The 23,707-nt window shown below is 47.4% G+C and overlaps 1 protein-coding gene across 2 annotated transcripts in view; it reads left to right on the forward strand.

Annotated features, from left to right (window-relative positions):
• DPYD (dihydropyrimidine dehydrogenase) overlaps positions 1 to 23,707 on the forward strand; it is a 660,046-nt gene that overhangs the window by 347,191 nt on the left and 289,148 nt on the right. The gene's annotated exons all lie outside the window — the stretch shown is intronic.

Raw genomic sequence — 23,707 nt, forward strand, 5'->3', positions numbered from 1 at the left:
ATCTTTTTTCACAGAAAGTAAGTTTAACAACAGAAACCTTAAGCTTTTAAACATGTAAGGGCGCGCCGTAGCCTTGTAAAATTTCTCAGACGCCCTCGTGTTCCTGTTCGGATTCGGTCGGCAGCATGCGCGTGGGCGTGGGTTCCGGACCACTGGCGGCTCCAGGGCGCTGGGCACGCTCCCTGGAGACCAGCTGCCGCCGCCCTGGCCCTGCTCCTGCAGCTGGTAGCGCTCCCAGGAGCCCTCCCCCGCATCCCGCGCTTCAGGAGCTTCACTCACCCTCCCTTCAGATTGGGTCCCCATAAACCGTGGGTGGCCGGCCTGGCGCTGGCTGCTTCCATAGGAGGAAGACAGAAACACAGTGGAGCCCCTGTGCCCCCAACACACTGGGGGTCGCCTCACAAAGCGAGGAGGGTGGCGCTCTGGGTCAGCTCCTTTCTGTTCCACCGCGCAGAACGTTCCATTATAACAGTTCTGCTTCCCTGTAGAGTTGGTGATCCGAGTACCAGATCTGCTTCCCCCAAAGAAACGAGCCTTGAGTCTTCCTTGTGCTTGTGTTACCGGTCAGGCGTTCTGAAAGCTGTCTCTTTTACATTTCTCTGTTTCCTACTAGCCACTCAGTGTGGTGGATGTAATGCCTGCTGCATGGGTAAACTGAGGCAGAAGGGTGTCTGAGTTGCTGTTCCTGGGTCTTCCCCCAGTCACAGATGGGTGCCACAAACACAGCGGACGCATAACAAAGGCCACATTCCCCTCCTCTCTGTCATGTTAAGACTTCCCTCCATATGGAATATGCGCAATCCATCATGTGATAGAAATTGATCCAGAATACCGTTTTGTTTTGTTTCGTTTTTGCCATCATGTGACTGCAGGCTGAATAAAAGTTGCTATACGTTTTTAGAAAAGAATGAAAAACTTGGTAAGAGATCTCTTGCGGGCCAGCTTTTTTTAACTGTCTTGTTTGCCGGGACAAGATTTCTCCCAAGTCCCACAGCTCCTGGGATCTTCTTTGACGGTTCATCAGTAACCATGGTTTTGTGGGCTTTATCTGTCTGGCCCTTGTTCCAAGTAAGAGGTTAGTATCTCAGGAGTCACAATTCCCAAGTCTTGAGCAAAAAAAAAAAAAAAAAAAAAAAAAAGTGACTCCACCCCAGTGTGCGCCAAATTTGCTAGCAAGATTCTATGTTCTGTGGAGTGAATTCACATCAAGGACCCCTACAGGAAAGGCTGTGACCCCGGAACTCACCTGCCTCCTTTTCTTAAATTTTTAAACATTAGCAAGAATGCCACCAGCAAGGAAAATGGTTTTCCTCTGACTTGATGTCCAGATTTCCATGGCTACCTTCAGGGGAGGGGCTGTCTCAGCACAGAGGCAGCCCGTCAGGACCAGGGGGTTTTGCCGGTCTCCCCCCGCCCCCCACCCCGTGCTCCTTGTAGCATTTTCCAAGGGTCCGCCCCTTTGTGGATGACGCTGAGACCACGCAGCCCGCTCTGGCGTTGCGCCTTTCCGCGTTCACGTCCACCACGCACCGTCTTGCTACGGCGCGTTCCTTTGCTTCCCGTGGAGAAGGGTGTACATGTGCCGATGGAGAAACGCATTTCTTGGGAGGGGGAAACACTGAAATGAGAGTTGTTGATTTTCAAAGACGTGCTGTCACAGCGGAGTGAGGTGGCCCGTGAGTCCAGCCAGTCCGAGGTCTCGTGCACGCCTGCCTTCCGCCTGGCGCCCGTCCCCCCTCTGTGTCATTACCATTTTCATTTCGAAAAATGACAAGTCTGCCGTGGAAGCGGTAAAAATGTTCAACCTGTGGTTTAAATTATTGATTTTTTAGAATATTGAAGCAGTATTTCAAATGGATTTTGTTAGAGAAGACTTCCGGGTGGTGGTGGGGTTTCCAGAGGTAATTTGGTATCCAAAAGCCTGTCTATTTCACAGGCTTTCCAGTCTTTGAATTTCTTTGGACTGGGTTGGATTGGATAAAAAATGTTAATCTTGTTCAGGAATATAAGTAGCAGATCACTGCTGCTTGAACTGGAAACGTATGTGTGCAGATTTTGCCCTCGGCGATGGACGGTACATTTGTTCCGCCTGTGGTCCACTGGCAAAATAAATCTTCATTTGGAAACAAAAGCTGATTTTAAAATGAAGGAAAACATACTATGATTTGCATGCATAGAAGGTCAGGAGTCTAGTGGGGTGCTAACGAACGGTGATAAAAGCAAGCAGTGGTATATACGGTATGATCCCGGAAGAGTGGATTTTAACGAAGCCCCTCAAATTGTGTTGTGCAAATAGACGGTAGAGTGCGGCTCCAGAGGTTGTCTTTAAGATCTTTTTCATCTCAGCCTGGTCAACACTCACATATGAGTAGGAAATGTTTTGACAAGAAACGGATTACTGACTGCGGTGTATATGTTGTGCAGGTGCTTTGCTATTCACAGCATGCTCCTACTTATGGAGGAAAAAAAGCTACTTAAAAATTACATTATATCAAAATGGTTTGATCTGCAATCATTCTACAAGCCGAAGCCCTACTGAAGTCAATGGAGGCTTGGAGTGCAAATTTATGACTGCGTCGAGCTTAATACGGGGAGAGCTGCATCATATTTTGTGATGTCAAGTTTCACACAGCAACGGAATGATACACATTTGAAGTAAAACCTGGCAGTCCCTCCTCGACAAGTGGAAATGAATTAAAAACACAGTATCGGAAGAGATCTTTCTGAGGCTTCAGGTCAGGAAAGGGAAATGTGTCGGTGAAGATGAGGGATGTATCCATCGTAAGTACTGTGACTGTTTACACTGGTTTAAACATGACTTCCCAGGGGCAGTGACGCCATGAACGTTGGATGGAGAACCTGATGTTGCTCCTTTTTTGGGTGCGGGGGAATTGATGTTTAATCTGAGGGTGCGAAATCCTAGCAGCCAATTCTTTTGTAGTGTCCTCTTGACTTCCTTCGGAAACTTCATACAACGGACAATAGGGGCGAAACAATGTATGTATGATCATGAGGCGGGCCATCTGATTTACTCTTTAAAAACAGCTCTTAAAAGTAAGAGTTTTATATCTCTTCACAGCGTTTCATAGCAGAATGATTAAGGGAACAATCCCAGAGGAACGAGTGAACTCTTCAGGGTCACATAGCTGTCCCATGGTGAAGCCAGAGTTCTCCCTTCGGTCTGTGTAACTCAGAAACCCGTGCCTTCATACTACGCAACACTGCCTCTCTTAGTCTTTACAAAAGATACCTTAAAATACCATCAAAAGCAGCTTCAAAAGAAAATGAAGTCACAGAATGCAGTGAACCCTCATTGTTACACAGTGCATATGATATATATTCATTCATTCTTTCATTCATTCATTTTAGTTTCAGGGGAAGTCACTCATATTGGCCTCTTTTTCCCAACCAGTGGGTGCTTCCTTGATTGAAAACAATTTTTCAAATTCTGTAAAAAGAGAAGAAAAGAGTGTTATATATAACGAAGGGGTAAATCTTACAAGAATATACATTGTTGGTAAATGTTTATGCACGGAACATGTGAGCACCTAAAGATAGAAAGCAAATATTCACAGACCTAAATGTAACAATAATATAATAATAGCTGGGCAATTGAGTACCCATTTACCTCAGTGCATAGGTCTCCAGACATCAATTCAAGTACCCTTAATTGGCCTTGATTTACATGCCACAGAATACACATTCTCCCCAAGTGCACATGGAACATTTTCTAAGATCATATTAGGCCACAAACAAATGTTAATTTAAGAGGATTGAAATCATGTCAAGCATCATTTCTGACCATAGTGGTATGAAGCTAGGAATTAAATATCTGAAGAAAACTAGAAAATTCACAAATATGTGGAAATTAAACAACGTGCTATGAATAACCAACTAATGGGTTAAAGAAAATTAGAAGAGAAATAAAAGAAAGTAAGTTGAGACAAATTAAATGTGAAATGTAACACTAAAATTTAAAGGATACAGCAAAAGCAGTTCTAAGAGAAAAACTCATAGCAACAAATGCCAGTCTTAAGGCCCAAGAAAAGTCTCAAAATAACAACAAAAGTTTACATCTCAAAGAACTAGAAAAAGAAAAACAAATGGAGCTCAAATTTAGTAGAAGGAAGGAAATAACAAAATTTAAAGGAGAAATAAATGAAATGGAGGCTAAAATATAATGGGAAAGGCCAATGAAACTAAGAGCTGATTGTTTGAAAAGATAAACAAAATTAACAAATCTTTCACAAGATTCACCAAGAAAAAAAGAGAGAGGATTCAAATAATCAGAAACAAAAGGAGATTTTACAACTGATACAAAAAAAACAAAAGATCATAAGAAGCTTTTATGAACAATTATATACCAATAAGTTGAACAACTTAGAAAAAATGGATAAATTCCTTGAAAAATAAAACCTACCAAGACTGAATCATAATAAAATAAAATATCTGAATATACCAGTTTACTAGTAAGGAGGTTAAATCAGTAATCAAATATCTCCCAACAAACAAAACTCAGGACCAGATGAAGTCTACCAAACATTCAAAGAAGAATGATTACGAATCCTTCTTAAACTCTTCAAAATAAATAAACAAACAAACAAATAAATAAGAGGAAAGGGCTTTCCAGACTCGTTTACAAGGCTAACGTTCCCCAGATGCCAACACTGGACAAGGACACTACACACACAAGAAACGAAGTTATAAGCCAGTATTCCTGATAAACATTGATGTAAAAATCCTGAACACAATGTCATCCAACCAAATTCAACCATATACATTTACCTTGTCAAGTGGGATTTACTCCACGGATGCAAGGTTGGTTCAACTCCACAAATCACTCAATGTGACACACACTGCATAAACAAAATAGAGAATAAAGCCCATAAGATGATCTCAATATAAGATGCAGAAAAAAGCATTTGACAGAATTCAACATCCACTGATGATGAAAACCCTCGACAGAGCAGGTACAGAGGGAACATAATCAAGACTGTACATGACAGCCCCACAGCTAACATCATAATTAGTGGACAAACAGCTGAAAGCTTTTCCTCCGAGATGAGAAACAGCACAAGGGTGTCTACGCTCCCCACTGTTATGCCACATCATATGGGACGTCCCAGTGAGAGCAAGGATATACCGGTTTAAGAATATCCATGTAAGCTTTAGCTTTTTATTTCTTAGCAAGCACGTGGAAGGTGTCGAGGAGCAGATGAGGCTGCTCAGTCATCGGACAGGTCTGATCTTGTAGGAGTCCACATCATGAGCCATCCTACAGAGCCACTGTGGCAGGTGGGAAGATGCGTCTATGACTCCGGAAAAGCCAAGCCGATGAAGAAAGGTCATTGAACCTGCGGTGGGAGGGGTAGGAGAGAACCAAGGGAGTGTGGACCGCTGTTTGGCTGTGGAAGGACCAGTACTTACCATATTTTTCTCCCCATAAGACGCACCTGCCTGACCATAAGGCACACCTAGGGTTTTAAGGAGGAAAATAAAAAAAATATTCTGAATCAAATGGTGTGTTAAAATATTTCATAAAATACCATATTTTTCACTCCATAAGATGCACGAGCATTTTCCCCTTCACTTTTGGGGGGAAAGGGTGCATCTTTAGAGCAAAAAATACGATACCTACTGTAGTTACAAACACAAAAAGATATTGATTGCACATCATGTGTTGGGAGGTTGTAGGAGAATACATTTGCATAAAAGATTGTATAAAAGAACGAAAACCTCAGCTCAGCTAAATATTAATAATAAAAATAGGTGAAGGCAGAGGCAGGCAGGGGACCCTACCCAGAGATCATCAGCCTACTGTGTGTACTCAACCAACACTTAAATGTGGACTTTTCCATCAGTTCCTGCTATGTGATGAGAACTTGTGATTTGCCACCTGTGACCCCCCAATATAATATATAATAAAATGCCTCCTTGTGATCACTTAGGAAACTGGCCCACAAATATCCTCTCTTTGTCTGAACCAAGTTTTTAGCCTTGCGTACCTGAATTTGGGTCAGCCCTGACTTGGAGGAAAAACCCGTGGAATTTAAGTAGTATTTCCTGTTAGAGTGCTCACGTGGAAACTGCATCTTTGCCTCAGATTCTTCCTCCTAAATAATCTAATGATGTCAGTCAATACTTACAGCATCGCAGCAGTCCCAAACTTGAAAGGAGAAAGAAGAATCTAGATGTCTGTGCTGTGTGCACTGATTTCCGAAGTTCATCCTTAGTGGACAGTGTAATTGAATATGTGTTCAGGTGGATAACACCGCTTTAAGAAGAGGGAAAAGACACTTTAATGCAATGGAAGAACTAAATACATCCACGTATTTCATAACTGTCGAGTTCACTGACAGCAAATCCTTATATCTAGATTGTTAAGGTTTCTGTAAAACAGTTACAGTAACACAAGTGGTTCCATTTACTTGTGTTTTGTCTCTCTCTCTCCCGGTAGGCTCTCAGTTCCGCGAAGGCAAATGCCTCTCTTGTATTATTTGCTAAGTTTTTAATAGCCTTGTATGATTTTTTATAATGAGGGTTGGATATACTGGATTTTTCACCCCATAAGACGCACCTGACCATATGACGCACCTAGAGTTTTAAGGAGGAAAATTAAAAAAAAAAAATTCTGAACCAAATGGTGTGTTCAAATATTTAATAAAACATACCACCATAAGATTGCAACAATGTTAACTCAACAGCAGTATGAACAGCCATTAGCCCTGTTACTAACAGAGGAGAAGAGACTTTAATGTTCAAACACTCTTCTAGTTGTCCAGGAACCTGCAGCAGCTAAAAAAAATGAACATTTGCTCCATAAGATGCACGGGCATTTCCCCTCCACTTTTGGGGGGAAAATTGTGTGTCTTATGGAGCAAAATATACGGTAGCATACCTCGCCCAACCATTTATTTCCTGATGGCCGTGGGGGTTTTGCACATTTTCGTCGCTATCCAATGTTCATAGCTGGTGTCTTGTGCTATTAGTTCTCACTCCTAGGTTCCTGAATGGGGAACTCTGATGTGAGAGTATTCCTGTTGTTTAATTTCCAGAAGCACTGACCGTTCGTGTTTAAAAAAATTCAAGCAGTTCACATACCCCGTCACAGAATACCACTCGTCCCCTCCCCCTACTTCCAGTGCTGATACTATCAATGTTTCAAATATTTTGCCATATTGCAAAATCGTGCGGGGGTGGGATGGGTGGGGGGTGGTGGTGGTGGCATCTCCTGGTTCCTGTACATCTCTTCCTGGCCACCAGTCAGGTTGAACCCTTTCCATGCCATTCCTGATCTTTACTTCCTTCACTCTTCTTCTTCTATGAAAACACTGTGCGTAACCCCTCGGCCTGTTTTTCTCTTTCCTCCCAGATTGACTAAGGAATAATGAATACATGTCGACTATTTTGCTATTTTTTTTTTTTTTTCTGAAGCTGGAAACAGAGAGAGACAGTCAGACAGACTCCCGCATGCGCCCGACCGGGATCCACCCGGCACGCCCACCAGGGGCGACACTCTGCCCACCAGGGGTCGATGCTCTGCCCCTCCGGGGCGTCGCTCTGCCGCGACCAGAGCCACTCTAGCGCCTGGGGCAGCGGCCAAGGAGCCATCCCCAGCGCCCGGGCCATCTTTGCTCCAATGGAGCCTCGGCTGCGGGAGGGGAAGAGAGAGACAGAGAGGAAGGAGGGGGGGGTGGAGAAGCAAATGGGCGCTTCTCCTATGTGCCCTGGCCGGGAATTGAACCCAGGTCCCCCGCACGCCAGGCTGACGCTCTACCGCTGAGCCAACCGGCCAGGGCCTATTTTGCTATTTTTTTTGGTTGAATCATTCGCCTCTCACATTTTGAGCAGTGCCTTGGAACGTCGTAATCCTGCACGTATCGTTTTTACGTCGTATTTTCTTTTAGCGTACTTTTTATAACTTCGCCAAAAAAAAAAAAAAAGTCAAGTTTGCCTTTAGCCAAGTAGGATGCTGGACGAGGTTAAACATCAAACACGACAGAAAACATTTCGGTAAAATTCAGCCGCCTTTTCACACGGTCCTTTTTCGCTCTAAGCCACTGTTTGTAAATCCTTACTGCTTTTTAGTTGTTTCTTGTTGTTGTTCTTTTAATTCATGGTTCTGAATAATATTCTTACATTGACATTTTTTAAGACATTTTCTATTGACTTCCTGTTATATTTCCCGAGGATGCAGCTCTCAGTTATTGATGTGTTCCTTACTCGGTCTGTGTAAACAGTGTTCTTAGTTCACCCAGGCGGTGTGCGGTGATTATGTTTCCTTTGTCCTCCACACGCCTGTTTTCTGTGGACTTAGTAACTGCAGAGAGAACGCAGCTTCTCCGGAACCTGCTTCCAGTCCCACCCTCTGTGTGATTTCCGTGTCGGCCGTCCTGTGATCTTCACATACGTGTGTGGTCATCTCTTGGGTTGCTTGAAGCAGGTGCTTGTGACGGACACGTCGCTGACCTCACAGAACTCCACCGTCGGTCTCTCGCTTCACGTCTGAGCCCGGTTTCCAGCCACGTCCATCGGGTTCTGCTTGGCGCCCTCCCCTGGCGCGTCCAGCCACCTGCCGGTTGGTATCAGCCGGCCTGTGTGGTCGGCTTCTTCCTGGACCCTTGCCTCCAGGCGTTCGGTTTCACCCTCTTCCGCCTCTGTGGTTGGAGCACCGCCTTGCAGGATGCTGTGTTTGTCCGTTGTTTAGAAGTCCGGTGGACGCTCTTCGGTTCGACCAGTGGTCCCCAACCTTGTTTTGAGCCACGGACTGGTTTAATGTCAGAAAATATTTTCACGGACCGGCCTGTAGGGTGGGACGGATAAATGTATCACGTGACTGAGACAAGCGTCAAGAGTGAGTCTTAGACGGATGTAACAGAGGGAATCTGGTCATTTAAAAAAAAAAATAAAACATCATTCAGACTTAAATATAAATAAAACGGAAATAATGTAAGTTATTTATTCTTTCTTTGCGGACCGGTACCAAATAGCCCACAGACCGGTACCGGTCCGCGGCCCAGGGTTGGGGACCACTGGGTTAGACCTTGCCTTGGGGCCCTAACCTCCATGCTCCATCTCGGGTCAGTACTGAGGCCGCTCGGTTTCTTCTGAGCAAAGGCAGCGAGAGACGCAAGTCAACGGCGACCGAAGCCGGGTTCCCGGAACCCTGTGTGGAGGTAACAGAAACGACTGCAGTCACCACGGTCAGGAGATATACGGGAACACCCCCGGGGGGGGGGGATAAGATATGTACCACAGGAGTCAGGAAATGAGAGGGAGACTCCCAGCTCGACTAGGAAAGCTGAGAGACCCACGAGGAAGCACAGAACCTGGCCAGGAGGAAATACAGGGAGGGGAGAACACTAGACTGAGCATCCCTATCTACAGAAGAGACGGAAGGGCGGTGGGTACCCCAGAAGAGGACTCCCAGGAGGAAGAAGAACCTGCAATTCTAGAAATCAGAGTGAGCGCCACCCTGGAAGTCCTGGGCAGAGATGAATCCCCGGGCGGGGGAGGGGGAGATGGGACCCCGATGGAATTCGTTCGTTCACGCCACAGAGAATGGACCTGTCAACGTCCTGACAAAATTATGTCAGCAAATGTGGGAAACAAAACACTGGCCTCCCGCCGGGAAATGCTGGGGACACATCCCAGTCTTCAGTAAAGGGGGTGTCGGGGAGTGCAGTAGCTGCAGGACCACAGCTCCAGTGTCCCACGCACGTGAGGCGATGCTCGAGGTGACGCAGCAAAGGCTCCCGCCTCCCGGGACGCAGTCAGTGCAGACGTCCCCGCTGCGTTCCGAAAGGGGAGAGGCCCTGGAGGTCCGAGTGTGAATGTTCGCTGGGTCCTGGCGTGCTCCAGAGGGTCTCAGAGGAGCGGCAGCCTGTGTCTCGTCGACGGGGCCAGAGCCATCGATGCCACTGTGTTCCTGCAGAGAACAGCGGTGATTTGAGACGGCCTCTGCTGTACCTGAAAGACGGAAAGTGTCACAGCAGGATCGTCGCTGAGCAGCAAGAAGACAAAAATCGCGAGGACAGGAGAGATATATCCAACTGGAACGTGGACGCGGGAGACACCGATATCGTTCAGGATTTCGCTGACCTTGGCCCAGTCTCTCATTCAGGTGGAGACTGCCCCCCCAGAAAGCAGGAGAAGGGCTGAGACTCGGAAGGACAGCACAGAAGAACCCGGAAAGATCACCAAGAGTGCAGCTGTGTCCATAGAGGCTGCGACCAGCCACGCCCTGTGTTCCCAATTCCCATGTCCAGATGGGACTGTTGGACAGTGAAGAAGGCTGGTAGGGGAAAAAAAAATGATTCATTGCAAACAAGGTGTTGGAGGAGAGCTCTGTGGAGACCCTGGACCACCAGAAAGATGAATCAGCCCGATCCTAGAGCAAATTAAATCTGCAACATCGGTGGAGGCTAAAATGACAGCACTGGCATTGCCCCACGCCGGGCACATCAGGAGAAGGCAGGGGTCTTTGGAACAGACAGCAATGCCGGGAAATAGCGGACTCGGCAGGACGAGAGGAAGACCGGAATGAGATGGACCGGCTGCACCGAGGAAGCCGTAGGTGTGAGTCCACAGGAGCTCATCCGGGCTGGTGAGCACGGGACATCGTGGACATCACTCATTCCTAGGGTCACCAGGGGTCGGAACGGATTCAACGGCATGTGACACACCATCATGGCCCCTTTCAAAAAAAAAAAAGAAAAGTTTTGCTTCTTATATAAAACTATCAGTACTTTTTTCTCTATATTCTACCTGATTTTTTATAAATACCTACGGACTTCTTCAACACAGCATTCCGGCTCTTCTCTGGAGATCAGCCTCTCCGGGGGCCACGTCCAGACTCCCCTCTCTGAGCCTTCAGATGACTGGATGCTGCCCTCCCTGCTGCCCGAGTCCCGTATCTCCCCGTCCAGGCTTGAGCTCTCGGCTTCCTCGCTCTGGTCCTTCAGAGAGGGTGGGCAGCGGGTCTGTCCTGGGAATCCCCGGAGAGTTGGAACCTCCAGCGTCACAGGGTTCTCTTCCAGAACGTGCCGGCCTGGCTGCTGCTTGTTCTTCGGCACCGAGTGCTCCCGCAGGGGAAGGTCTTCGGGCAGAAGGAACGAGAGAGAGAAAGCAGGAAGGCGCGAGTCCTGTATCAGGGACACCGCGCCTTTTCAGAAGTCCTCAGATTGCTTCTCACCGACCAGACCCGGGACAGGTGACCTCCGCTAGGTGCAGGGGGGCGGGGGAGGGCGAGTCTTCAACCCGGCACGTTGTGCCCCCGCCCCCCGGCTGATCTCCGGAGTCACGGTGTAAGAACCAACGCAGGACCGACCGTCAGCCAAGCAGTGAGCCGCGGGACTTGACTTTACAGGACTGATGATTTGACAGTTGGGCTGTTTTTAATTCTTTGCTGTTAGACACAATGCTAGCAATACCGTGTACACGTGTCTTGAAGGTTTTCTACGCCTCTCGGCTGAAGTGAATTCCTAGAAGTGACTTCATGGTTCAGAAAAGTACATCTGATGGCACTTCCTGTTGCCTCTTTCTTTCAAGGGTTCCAGTGTAAACTCGACTAACAGCCCCTGAAGTTCTGTTCCCTCGAGTCCACAGATCCACACCTTGACCACGGCAATCACTTCTGAGTTGACAGGGACAGAACGGGGTAGCATTTTCACATCTCCTTCCTTGTTTACTAGTGAGGTAAAATGCTTTTTATTCTTTCGTTTTTAATTTTTCACATGGATTTCTATTTTGTCAGTATCCATTCCTGTCTTTGGACCATCTTCCTAGCAGAGGGTTCATCATTTTCTTCTTGATGTAAACACCTGTTACTTACCCCACCCCCCGAGCTGACCCAGCTGAGCAGGGACCCGGGGCCGGTCTGTCCAGCATGCCGGGCGGGGCAGTGTGGGGGGACGGGAGTCTCTGGCATGACCCCCAGCAGCCCCTGGTCATTCTGTGCCATCGACATTGCACGGCCACCAGAAGGGAGGCCGACTGGGTGGGGGCTCAGCTCACAGACACCGTCAGTTCTGGGATCAAACTCCGTCTTTTTCTACCTGGCTAGCCCAGGGCTCTCTCCGGGCACATACTGACCTCCATCCTCTGATGTAGCCACGTCTCATCAGATGAGGGCAGATGCCTTTAATGACCAAACTCAAGAACGGGGTCCAGTCGAGTAGACCTTAGCCGGACTCTTATGTGCCTCGGATGGAGAATGCATTCCAGGAGTTACTGTTGCCACGAGGGTTTGGCCAGAGTTCACGTCTGTGGGCGTCTCCGAGGCTGGAGCGGGGGACCTCACAGGGAGATGCCCACCCCGCCAGCTCAGGGTGGTTGCTTGGTTTCCCAAGTGAAGTCTTGTTGGAACAAGGCCACACCCACTTTCTACATTAATGCCTACAAAGCCGTCCTGATCAGTATAAAATAGACTCCCATCATGAAATAGAACACATTCCGAAGGCTAGAATTCTCAGTTTCTTTTGTTACCTTGGTGGTTTTTAGATTTTATTTTGATTTTAATTTAGGAAACCTGTGAAGCCACATTGATTGCCTATTAAGTGAAACATTATCCTTCATGAAATTATATTACATAAATAAATAAATAAACAAACAAACAAACAAACAAACAAGGGAAAACTTGACGAGACGGAGGGGAAGTTTCTCAGATGTCCTTCAGGGTGTGCCTGTCTGTCTGCCTTCCCGCAGAAGAGACTTGCGCAAAGCAGCTTGGGGTTCAGAATGGCTTTGAAAGCATTCATTGTTCCGCGGCTAATTTTAACCTGCGATAAAGATTGCTTTTTGCATTCAGTTGAATGTGATAATCCACAGTCACTGTCTGCCAAGGCCAAGTGCTGTCGTAGGGACCATGGCGTTTTGTAATTGTCCTGGAAGGCATCTTTGTGGCCTAATCTGTGAAGGAGCCCGTTGAGTTCGGGTAATAGAATGATGAGAAAATAGACTTTAGACTTATTTCAATGATTAAATCTCATGGCTACTTAACTTACATGTAGGGGAGATATATATAAAAGGTCTACCGGACAGTTCTGTTCGTTTCTATCACAAGTTTTGACACGTAAGCACATGTTTATTTGGCGCATGTGTGCCTCTCTATTTTTATCACTTAATGTATACATACTGACGTAGCAGATTAACTAAAACAAAGTTGATTCACGTTAGTCTTATGTGTGAAGCGATAGTGTACCCATGGCTACTGATAAAGTTCATTTATGCCACTGTAATTTTTACGAATTTCAACAAGGAAGAAATGCTACAGAAGCACGTCTGTCGCATCCACCGTATTCCCCGGACTTAGCACCCTCCGACTATCACTTGTTTTTGTCCTTACAAAATTTTTTGAAGGGCAAAAAATTAAAAAATGAAGAAGATATCAAACAAGCACTGGTTCAATTTTTCGCATCAAAAGATAAAACATTTTTCAAAAATGGGATATACAAATTGCCCTCACACTGGCAAGAAATCAATAATAATGGAAATTATATTATTTAATAAAGTTTATTGACGGTAAGAAAAAATTGTATTATTCCAAAAACGGACAGAACTTTCCAGTAGACCTTATATATACATATATATTTTTAAATTAAATTTAATTTTTCCAAATGAATGATTTTTTGTGAGCTGAATGTCTTTGAGGATTCTTGGTAAAAAATATACTTCCTTTCTTTTTCTTCCATCCATCTGCCCCTTCCCATTTCAGTCAGCAGAGTATTGGGGGGGGGAGTGTTTCCTATGATAGCCAAAGCATATTTGTGTTTGGCCTGAAGTGACTTTAATGTGAGTTTGAGATGACCAAATAATAATAAATAAGAAAAGTACTTTTCTGGACTCTAGTTTAAGAATTATATCAACACGGGACAGAGTACCAGGAGACAATCAAACTTGACTTTGTGCGGACTGGGAGCTCCATACCCACCCCAGGCCACGGGCAGTCGGGCAGCGGGCTTGCCCAAGTCCTCTCTGGACCGAGCGGAAGGGGTAGGAGTCTGGGACTTGGGGGGGGGCAGACCCCATGGAGATGGGAAAGCAGCTGTCTGATAAATAGGCTTACTGTGCTGTCTGTGACACTGGGCAGCAGGGAGGACTTTGGTGTCCAAGCCCTGCCTAGCTGCCTCACCGCACCTGGCCTGTGTTCTTTCTTTCTTTCTCTTTCCTTCTTTCCTCCCTTCCCTTCCCCTTCCTCCCTTCCTTCCTTTCTCTCTCTCTCTTTCTTTCTTGGACAGAGACAGAGAGAGGAACAGACAGGGACAGACAGACAGGTAGGGAGAGAGATGAGAAGCATCAATTCTTCCTTGCGGCACCTTAGTTGTTCATTGATTGCTTTCTCATATGTGCCTTGACCATGGGGCTACGCAGACCCAGTGACCCCTTGCTCAAGCCAGCGACCTTGGGTCCAAGCTGGTGAGCTTTTTCTCAAAGCAGATGAACCCACTCTCAAGCTGGCAACCTCAGGGTTTCGAACCTGGGTCCTCTGCATCCCAGTCCGACGCTCTATCCACTGTGCCACCGCCTGGTCAGGCACCTGGCCCGTGTTCTGTAGAGTTGTCTCTGGTGATAACTTTCTCCCTGGACCAGGCCCTCTGTCTACAATTTTTAGGCAGTGAAGGGAGAGGTAAAAAGCTCTTCCCGAACCTTTTTCTTTTTTTTTTTTTTTCTTAAAAACAATCAACCTAACATGATCCTAATGCCAAAGAGACAACACTTGGGGCGGCAGACTCCTGCCCCCCACCCCATAGGCCCCAATCATCCGTCTGTGTCCCGGGCCGGCAAGCACTTCAGACAGCAACACTTCTAGTGGGACGTGTTTCCTGTGGGTGGACCCGGGCCGGGGGCCCTTTTCACAGCCAGGTAGTGATGCGTGGTTTCGAGGCCCGCACACAAGGCAGGGTTCTCAGGAGACACCTTGGCTCTGTGACCCAGTACAGAGGCTGCAGAGGACGCACCCCCCACCGTGGCCCTGTGGGTATGCTCTCGCTCCCAGACGAAGAGCGTGGCGTGGGGGTGCTCCTCCCTCTGTGTGGAGGCTGCTACTCTACCTGCCGTCACGCGTGGGCCCCTGCTCGCCCCCTGCCCGCTGTTTGTTTGCAAGCCGTGAGATCGCAGGCTGTCTGCCACCAGGGACGTGCGACAGCAGGAGGGCGAACGCTGTCCCCCGGAGGGCTGGTGTGCGCTGGGGCGGGGGCGGGGGCGGGGTCTCCGCTTTGCTGTCCTGTCTCCTCTCAGAGAACCTGCTTCACCTTGACACCAGCTCTCAGCTGTGCGTCTTCTGCTTGTGTTTTTTATATGCCGTCCCGTGTTCATCCACGCGTGACATTGTGAGGGCTTCTCCTCCCTGTCTCGTTAACCCTGCTGCGGATGTGGGACACTCACGTGGGTCCTTTCAGATGCCCCGTCCCCCTGAGTAATAACCGTCCCACCGACGGTGACATCCCCAGTAAACCCTGGGGGATGGGTACCTAACGTTTCACACAAAGCTCTAGAAAATACTTCTCCTTGTCAGTGCACATTCTGCGCTCTCACGCGAGGGTGATCACTAATTATCGGAACGGACTCAGGCTTCCACCTTCCCAGCTGCTGTTCTGGGCCTGAGGAGGTGTCTTCAGAGCTCATCCCGTGAGCTGCTCCCAAACAGGCCGGCAGAAATTCCTCAGTTCATTACGGTTTGGCATAGTGTATCTGAAGCCTCTTATCTGAACAGTGAACCCAGTAATTTAATCAGTCTGGCCCTCTGATTAATCGCGTTCTAATCCATCTGATAACACGCTCCGGAAAAGAGTCTCTTCACCTGTCCCTTGTAAGACGCATCTCCAGGAGAGCCCCGCGGGGGTGAGCCACGGGTGTTAATAACGTGAACGGGCGGCAGAGCGCCCGGTGTTCTCACAGCCGCGGGAACAGGTGTGAACTCCTGACCACGGGCGTCTTTTCCGAGACGCCGTGCCTGACCCACGCCTGCGGTCGCCACGCCCTCGTTTGCCGTGTCCCCAGCCTCCAGCCCTGCGCCCCCACCGCCTCTGCTAGGCTGTCTGAGGTCTGTGAGGCGGTGAAGGGCTCGATACTCCCGTCTCACGTGTCGCAGCTCAGGCCCGTGCTGGGTCCTCTCCCTGGAGACGCTGCCACTTCTCCGCGCCATCACGAAGCCAGGGTGGCCCAGGAGAGTCAGAGAGCCAACGGAGCTGGGCTTCAACGTCCTGCAGACAAGGTGGCAAGCTGTTTGCGAAGGGCCACGAGGACAGGCAAAGGCTCTCCAAGCCCGGGGCCCCCTGTTTCGCCAGCCAGGTGTAAACCAGAGGGAAGGAAGGAGTCTCCCTCCTTGTGAGACCCCAGGTCCGGGTGGGGGGGTGCTGTTTAGGAGGCGGGGGCGTCCGGGCCAGCGTGCGTAGAAGTCCTTCCCCAACTACAGCGGGTGCTCCGCATGTCCAGTGCCCACCCATTGCCCAGGCTGGCGGTCACCTGTGCTCCTATTCGGTCTAGCACACAGCCTGGTGTTCTCATGTGTTTGTTTACCCCGTAGTCCGTCTGCTTTCTCACCCCCTAACCTGGGGCGTTCCACAGCCAGGGCAGCCCCCCACACCCCCGTGACTGGGATAGCAGGCGCCCCAGGCATGTGGTCTCCTGCCCAGAGCACCAGCACGCTGGAATCACAGGGCTCCCGGTGCACTCTAAACCCGTGGTTTTTCCAACCTTGTTACACGTGGGGACCGGTGAACAAAGGAGCATTATTTCGGGGACCGCTAAGGCAGAAATCACCCTCAGCGTAAGTGGCTTTGACCAAGATCATTGGGTCTGTGGTCTTCACACACCCTCAGGGTGGGTCACTCATGGGTCGGCACGGAATTTCTGGTGGACCAGCGGTTGAAAAACACAGAATCTAAACCACAGGATGATTTCAGAGGATTCCTGCCTAGAGCTCTGATCTCGCAAGGTTTAGGGTTACGAGAAGAGAAAACAGATGGTCGTGGTTGATTCAAGAATAAGGAAAGTTTCATTTCACTAAGTGGTAATATATATTTTCTTCTCTTTTACTGCTGTTTTCCTAATTAGTTACACTTTATCAAGGTCCATGTGAGTTTGTTTGTGTGTTTTTTTTCTGAGTTTGTAAGGGGCACCGTTTTAGACTGGCCCTGGTACAGGGACTCCTCGGAGACGACCCACCCGCTCAGGTCTAATTACCCCGCTGTTCACACGAGCGACTGTGCGAACCCCAGTGAATTCTGCCCTGCTAGCGATACTTCATTAGACCGAGATGAGTATCAGACCCAAGTTCAGGTCATCAGTGTCTGTGCCACCGGGGTTAAAATGGGGCCCTAGAGATGACAGGTTTGGGGGGGAGTCAGTACATCTTTAACTTGTGTCTCGGGACTTGTCAGGTGCCTGGATTTGATCATGTGATCAGAGGCGGGGGGTGCTTCCGTGACGGACAGAAGAGTGAGGCCTGGTGCAGACAGAAGGGAGAGAAGGGACCGAGAGACATCCCTCCCTGCGTGTCCCTTCTTGCCTTACATGAAATACCTGTTTTCCTTCAATAACCACATCCCACTTTTAAAACTTGAATGTCTTCAAATTGATCAAATTGATTTTTTTTTTTTTTTTGCAACTAAAATAAGTCCTAATTATGGTCACGGATATTGGGCGTGACGTGATCACTGTGACTGTTAACTAGCCACAGCACATGCACACAGCTGGGTTCTAGTGTCATCTCTCACAGGGACCAGCGTGTGCAGCAGTGGACTGGTCACTGTGGTGCCTCTAAACCAGGGGTCCCCAAACTTTTTACACAGAGGGCCAGTTCACTGTCCCTCAGACCATTGGAGGGCCGGACTATAAAAAAATACTATGAACAAATCCCTATGCACACTGCACATATCTTATTTTAAAGTAAAAAAACAAAACGGGAACAAATACAATATTTAAAATAAAGAACAAGTAAATTTAAATCAACAAACTGACCAGTGTTTCAATGGGAACTATGCTCCTCTCACTGACCACCAATGAAAGAGGTGCCCCTTCCGGAAGTGCTGTGGGGGCCAGGATAAATGGCCTCAGGGGGCCGCATGTGGCCCGCGGGCTGTAGTTTGGGGACCCCTGCTCTAAGCCCTGGTTTTAGCATCAGCCACTCGATGTGGTCTCCTAAGGGTCCGGTAAGATGCTATATGAAAAGGCTTGTGCCGTAAACATCTAAATTATTATCGGTTCTGCATCTTCCAGGCCGCTGTTTTTCTGATACTTTATCTTGTTTTCTAGGGTAACATTGTTTCTCTTGTTTACTGTGTTTTTCCATGTGGACAGACAGGCTTAGAGTTCTTTGTGACACATGGGTAAATCTTGTCTAGTGCAGGTTTAGGAGTGCTGGTCTTTTATTTATTTATTTATTTAGTCTTTTTCTGAAGTGAGAAGTGGGGAGGCAGACAGACTCCTGCGTGTGCCTGACTGGGATCCACCCGGCATGCCCACCAGGGGGAGATGCTCTGCCCATCTGGGCCATTGCTCTGTTGTGGCCAGAGCCATTCTAGCGCCTGAGGCAGAGGCCATAGAGCCACCCTCAGCACCCGGACCAACTTTGCTCCAATGGAGCCTTGGCTGTGGGAGGGGAAGAGAGAGACAGAGAGGAAGGAGAGGGGGAAGGGTGGAGAAGCAGGTGCGCCCTTCTCCTGTGTGCCCTGGCTGGGAATCGAACCCAGGACTTCCACATGCCAAACCGACGCTCTACTGCTGAGCTAACCGGCCAGGGCCAAGGAGTGCTGTCTTTATACGAGACAGTGGGGTGGAAGGGTTGATGTGTTATGAAAAAACTCTCATTCTGCCCATTTCACTCCTCCTGATCCAGCCAAGGAGAGGTTTTTCTGATCATTATAACATTGGTTTTTGAGAATCATCAAATATTAATATACTTGGTTCTTGGAAAAAATAAAACGAGAGTTCTTTTCTACTAGCGGTGTCGCGCTGGAAACGGGGCTGCTGTAAATTTTGTTTTACTTTTCACGATTCCTAGGGTAGCAGCCTGCCAGGCTGATAATAATGGACTTGTGTCACCTAACCGGACTTTTGTTGTTAGATTTATTAGCAATGTGATTCTGCTTTTTGAGGGAAGACTGTCTAGTGAAATCCCACTGATATGGAAAGCGATATATTTTAGAAGACAATTTGTCCTGGAAGTCCATAGTTCTCTTTCTGTCATGTGTGTCTGCCTTTCAGGAATCTAGAATTATAGTTTTGGGGTGTTTTCTTTTTAATTGTATCTCACTAATGATTTTAGAAAGCCTTCCGTTCCCAGTTCCTCTCCCAACAGCTATTCCAGTGGGTAACAGCTCCCCTAAATTATTTTCAGTTGTTCTCTTTCTTATATTTATTTGGTCACAGAAGAATGTTTCACTAAACAATACATTGTAGCGCTTTGCTGGTTTAAGGTATCATAGTCTGTGTGTTCCTCCCAGTTTGATCTGCTCATTCAGTTACCTAGCTCAGAACTGACGTCTGGTATAGCAGCTGTGCTTCACCCTACACATTTTATTTTTTATTTTTATCCAACTTATTTGGACCCCATTTTTCCCCCTAGTCTCTTAGCAAGACATCTCTGCCAAGGGTCCTTTTTTTTTCTCCATTTATTGAGACCATTGTGAGTGTCTTAATCCAGCAGTAACCATGGAAACACTGTAATTCTTTTTTTTTTTTTCCAGGATAAGAGAGGTCAAGTAAATGAACTTAAACAAATATAATCAGTCTGTTTACCATTTAAATCTCTTTACTAATGCTGAGAAAATCACTATCATTACTTTAAGTGGTAAGAGGTCACTAACACTCAATTTTATAATGATAGTTACAATGTCACATAAAGCAGCGGTATCACCAAAGACTTCCTTACCTATAAACATCAATTTTTAAAAACCTGAATATTGTTAATGCACTGAAGATTAGAGCGATGGTGCTACATCTTCTTTGTCGTAGAAAATAAACTCTTATGTGTTCTAACTATTCTTGAATGTGTTTTTTTTTTATATTTACTCCCTTCAGCAAGGCTTATATGATTTAGTTATTAAATATTAAAGCAAATTATTATGTTATAAAATTATATTCAAATTCTAGTATTCCCAGGTCAAAAGCTTTTACTAAGTTATTGGCCAATTATTGAAGCTCTAACGCTAATCATATAACCAAAGATAATTGGTCGTATCTAAGTTTTTGTTCATCTTTCGCTTCATTTAAAAATTCTCAGAAGCCTGGCCTGTGGTGGTGCAGTAGATAAAGCTTCGACCTGGCATGCTGAGATTGCCAGTTCGAAACCCCAGTCTTGCCCGATCTAGGCACATACAAGAAGCAACTATACTAGTGGATGCTTCCTGCTCCTCCCCCTTTCTCTCTCTCTCTCTCTCTCTCTCTCTCCTTCTCTCCTCTCTCTAAAATCAATTAAAAAAATTAAAAGGATGAACAAGTCAAAAAAAAAATTCTGTGAAGCCTCAGGTCAACGGAGATGGTTCTTGACAACCTAGCAGCAAATGTAAACTAATTTGGGATTCTAGAAAGCCTAGAATACGATGTCTATTACTGATTGATTGCCGGGTGACCGTGAACCTTGGCACCTCCATTTCATTTGGAATATGCTGAATTTTCAAATTCCCGTGATGGTAACAGTTGACTCACGGATAGTTGATAAGATCTGCACACTAGGCATCTGTAATTTGGGCAGTTATTAAGGATATGTATATATATATTTTTTTGTTTGTTTGTTTGTTTGCTTGCTTGCGTTACGGAAAGAGAAACCTGGCCTGTTTAGAGAAACACAGCCTATCAGAAAGCAGCATAAAGGAGTTACCCCCGCCCCCCATGAAGGGGACGAATCCCTTTTGTTCCTGGTCTGGTTCGGTCTTGGTTAGGGAGACCCCTGACGCCTTACCCAGGGTACATGCACAGTTCAGCCCCTGGTCACAGAGGAGCGTGACGGCCCCACATCAACAATAAACGTCACTCGCGGTGCACCAAGGGAGAATCTCTAACGGTAGCATTGTAAGTTTTAAGGGTTGCGGGGGAGGGGTGGGCGTAGAGATGTTAAGAAAAGAGTATGTACTTGATTTCCCTGCCCTGAAACTGTTAGTTGGCTGACCCTTTGGCTGTGTTGGCCTCATTGGCCTCAGTGTCGTTAGGGCCACCACCCCACGGCGCCTGGCCTCGAATTCCCCGACCATCCATCCAGTGTTTCCTTACTGGTTGTAGGGGCAATGCTTCTGTTCTGTGTCTTTTTTCATTTTATGACGTTCCTGTTTTTTCCTGAGCCTATCACGAAGATGTGGGCTCAGCCCAGGGCACAGACCCTTGTGGTTTAAAGTCCCGAGAGGGAGAACTCTAATAAGGTCCCCTGGATGGCTGTGGGCCAGGCGGCTGCGGGCCAGGTTAGGAATTCACATCCCCCTGAATAAGAGACTAGACCAGGGGTCCCCAAACTACAGCCCGCGGGCCGCATGCGGCCCCCTGAGGCCATTTATCCGGCCCCCACTGCACTTCCGGAAGGGGCACCTCTTTCATTGGTGGTCAGTGAGAGGAGCATAGTTCCCATTAAAATACTGGTCAGTTTGTTGATTTAAATTTACTTGTTCTTTATTTTAAATATTGTATTTGTTCTCATTTTGTTTTTTTACTTTAAAATAAGATATGTGCAGTGTGCATAGGGATTTGTTCATAGTTTTTTTTTATAGTCTGGCCCTCCAACGGTCTGAGGGACAGTGAACTGGTCCCCTGTGTAAAAAGTTTGGGGACCCCTGGACTAGACATCGGTTTGTATCTGAATGAGGACATCCTTCGGGATCCCAGAGCTCAGACAGACCCAGCGGTGTAGGTCTGGCTCTTAGGAAGGTCTTAGAAGCCCCGGGATGATCAAGTTCAAGCACGTGGAGGGTGGAATGGGACGTGGAGGAGGAGTAGCGGACGAATATATCACCGCACGCTGGTACCCGGGTCCAGCCACAGGGCGTTGGAGGTCTGTGTTCTGAGGAGAGGCCCCTGACAGATGGGGGGGGGGCAGACAGGAAGGACCCCAGATCCAGAGGGATGGATGAATGGGAAAGGATCCGTACCTACCTGAGACTTGAATGGAAGCCCAGACCCCCTCGTCCGGTCAGCAGTAACTACCACGGAGTTCCGGGGCCGCAGGACGAGAACCCCCCCTGGGGGCCGGGGTTTCAGTATAGCCTCCTTCAGTGCATCATTTGAGCACCTCCTACGGCCAGGCTGGAAGCTGGGTGTGTAAGAGCAGCAACAATCTCTCCTCTTCCAAAGCATGGACTCGAGCCAACGGTCCGGACAGGAATCTGGACATCTACCATGCGGGGTGTTAACAGTGACAGTTGAGGAAGGTGTATGTGTCGGTGGTGGCTTGAGCCACAGCCTGGAAGGTATGGGAGAGATCAGAGAGGCTTCCCCAGGGGCTGAAGTCGAGGCTCAGACCAGAAGAGAGGACAGAAGCCGAGACCCTGGGGCCACAGGGGTCCCTGTTGTTGAATAAGCAGGAAGTGCAGGTTACATACAGAAGGATGTCTTAACTGCCCCTTCCTCTGCGGGTGACACGGTGTGGTGACCTGCCCGCGGAGTCTGTTCACCCACCTGGCCGAGCGCTTCTGCGCAGACACCGTGAACTACCTGGGGGACAAGCATTTGGAGTGGGGACAGAGCAGAGGGGAGAATTCGGGGCTTGATAGTGTGGCTCTGGGACGCAGGACATAGAGGAAAACCAGCCCCATGGAGTGTGACCGTGTGCGCAGAGGTCTGCTCAGACCACAGCGGCACAGCACGTGAGCCAGTGCCTACCTGGGGGGTACACGGACCCCGGGCACAGGGCGGGGCACAGAGCAGGGATTTGGGCATTTGCCAAGGCAGAGACTTGACCCCCTGGGCTTCGAGGTCCCAGAGTGGCTCAACTTGTCATTTCTCCCATTAAGATCCTGTGAGGATGTGGTTTTTTATGCCAGCAATTCCAAGCAAGGCTGGTGATGTTGCCCACAGTTACAATAGACGTGAAAATGGCTTAATTAGTGAAACATTAACTGGCAGGATGACTATAAGGAAAAATGTACATATTTAAGGAGGCTTATTGTAACATTTATACCATTTATTTTATAATATACTAATTCGAATGTAAAACCGAATGTAAATTACCAGAAATTAACATGCAATGCGAAGAAAAGCCCTTTTATCCTCGGCAACTGTAGCATTTGGCAGATTCAGGAATAAATAATCTTTTGTGGCAAGGGTATGCCTTATCAAACATATGCAGATCAGTACTAATTAATGCTAATTAAGGTTTCCTGTCTATCTAGTTGGAAAAACGTCCAAATGTTATGAAATCCAGTTAGTATGCCTATTACGCTAATTGTTTTATATGGGGTGGTTCTTAATTAAAATATGTAAATTGACCTTAATTGCTATATACTAATGGGGGTTCATGTTATCTCACTAAAAGTGACAAGATGGTGAGGAGGGGAACTTAAATGAGTAATTCCGATAAATCCTTAACTAAATGACCTTTACTCAAAACTAATTTTAATTGGAAGTTGGCTGAAGAGACATTTTTCTTCTTTGTTTCTTTTTCATTTTTTGGTAATGTAAGAATGTTCCTCTTCTTTGTTAATAGAAGCAGAGAGGCAGTGGTGGGTTGTTCATTATACTTTACAAGCAGGTTAATTTGACAGTTGACTGCTGATAGTGATCG

Source organism: Saccopteryx bilineata, chromosome 11 (genome assembly GCF_036850765.1).
Source record: "Saccopteryx bilineata isolate mSacBil1 chromosome 11, mSacBil1_pri_phased_curated, whole genome shotgun sequence".
Lineage (NCBI taxonomy): Eukaryota > Metazoa > Chordata > Mammalia > Chiroptera > Emballonuridae > Saccopteryx > Saccopteryx bilineata.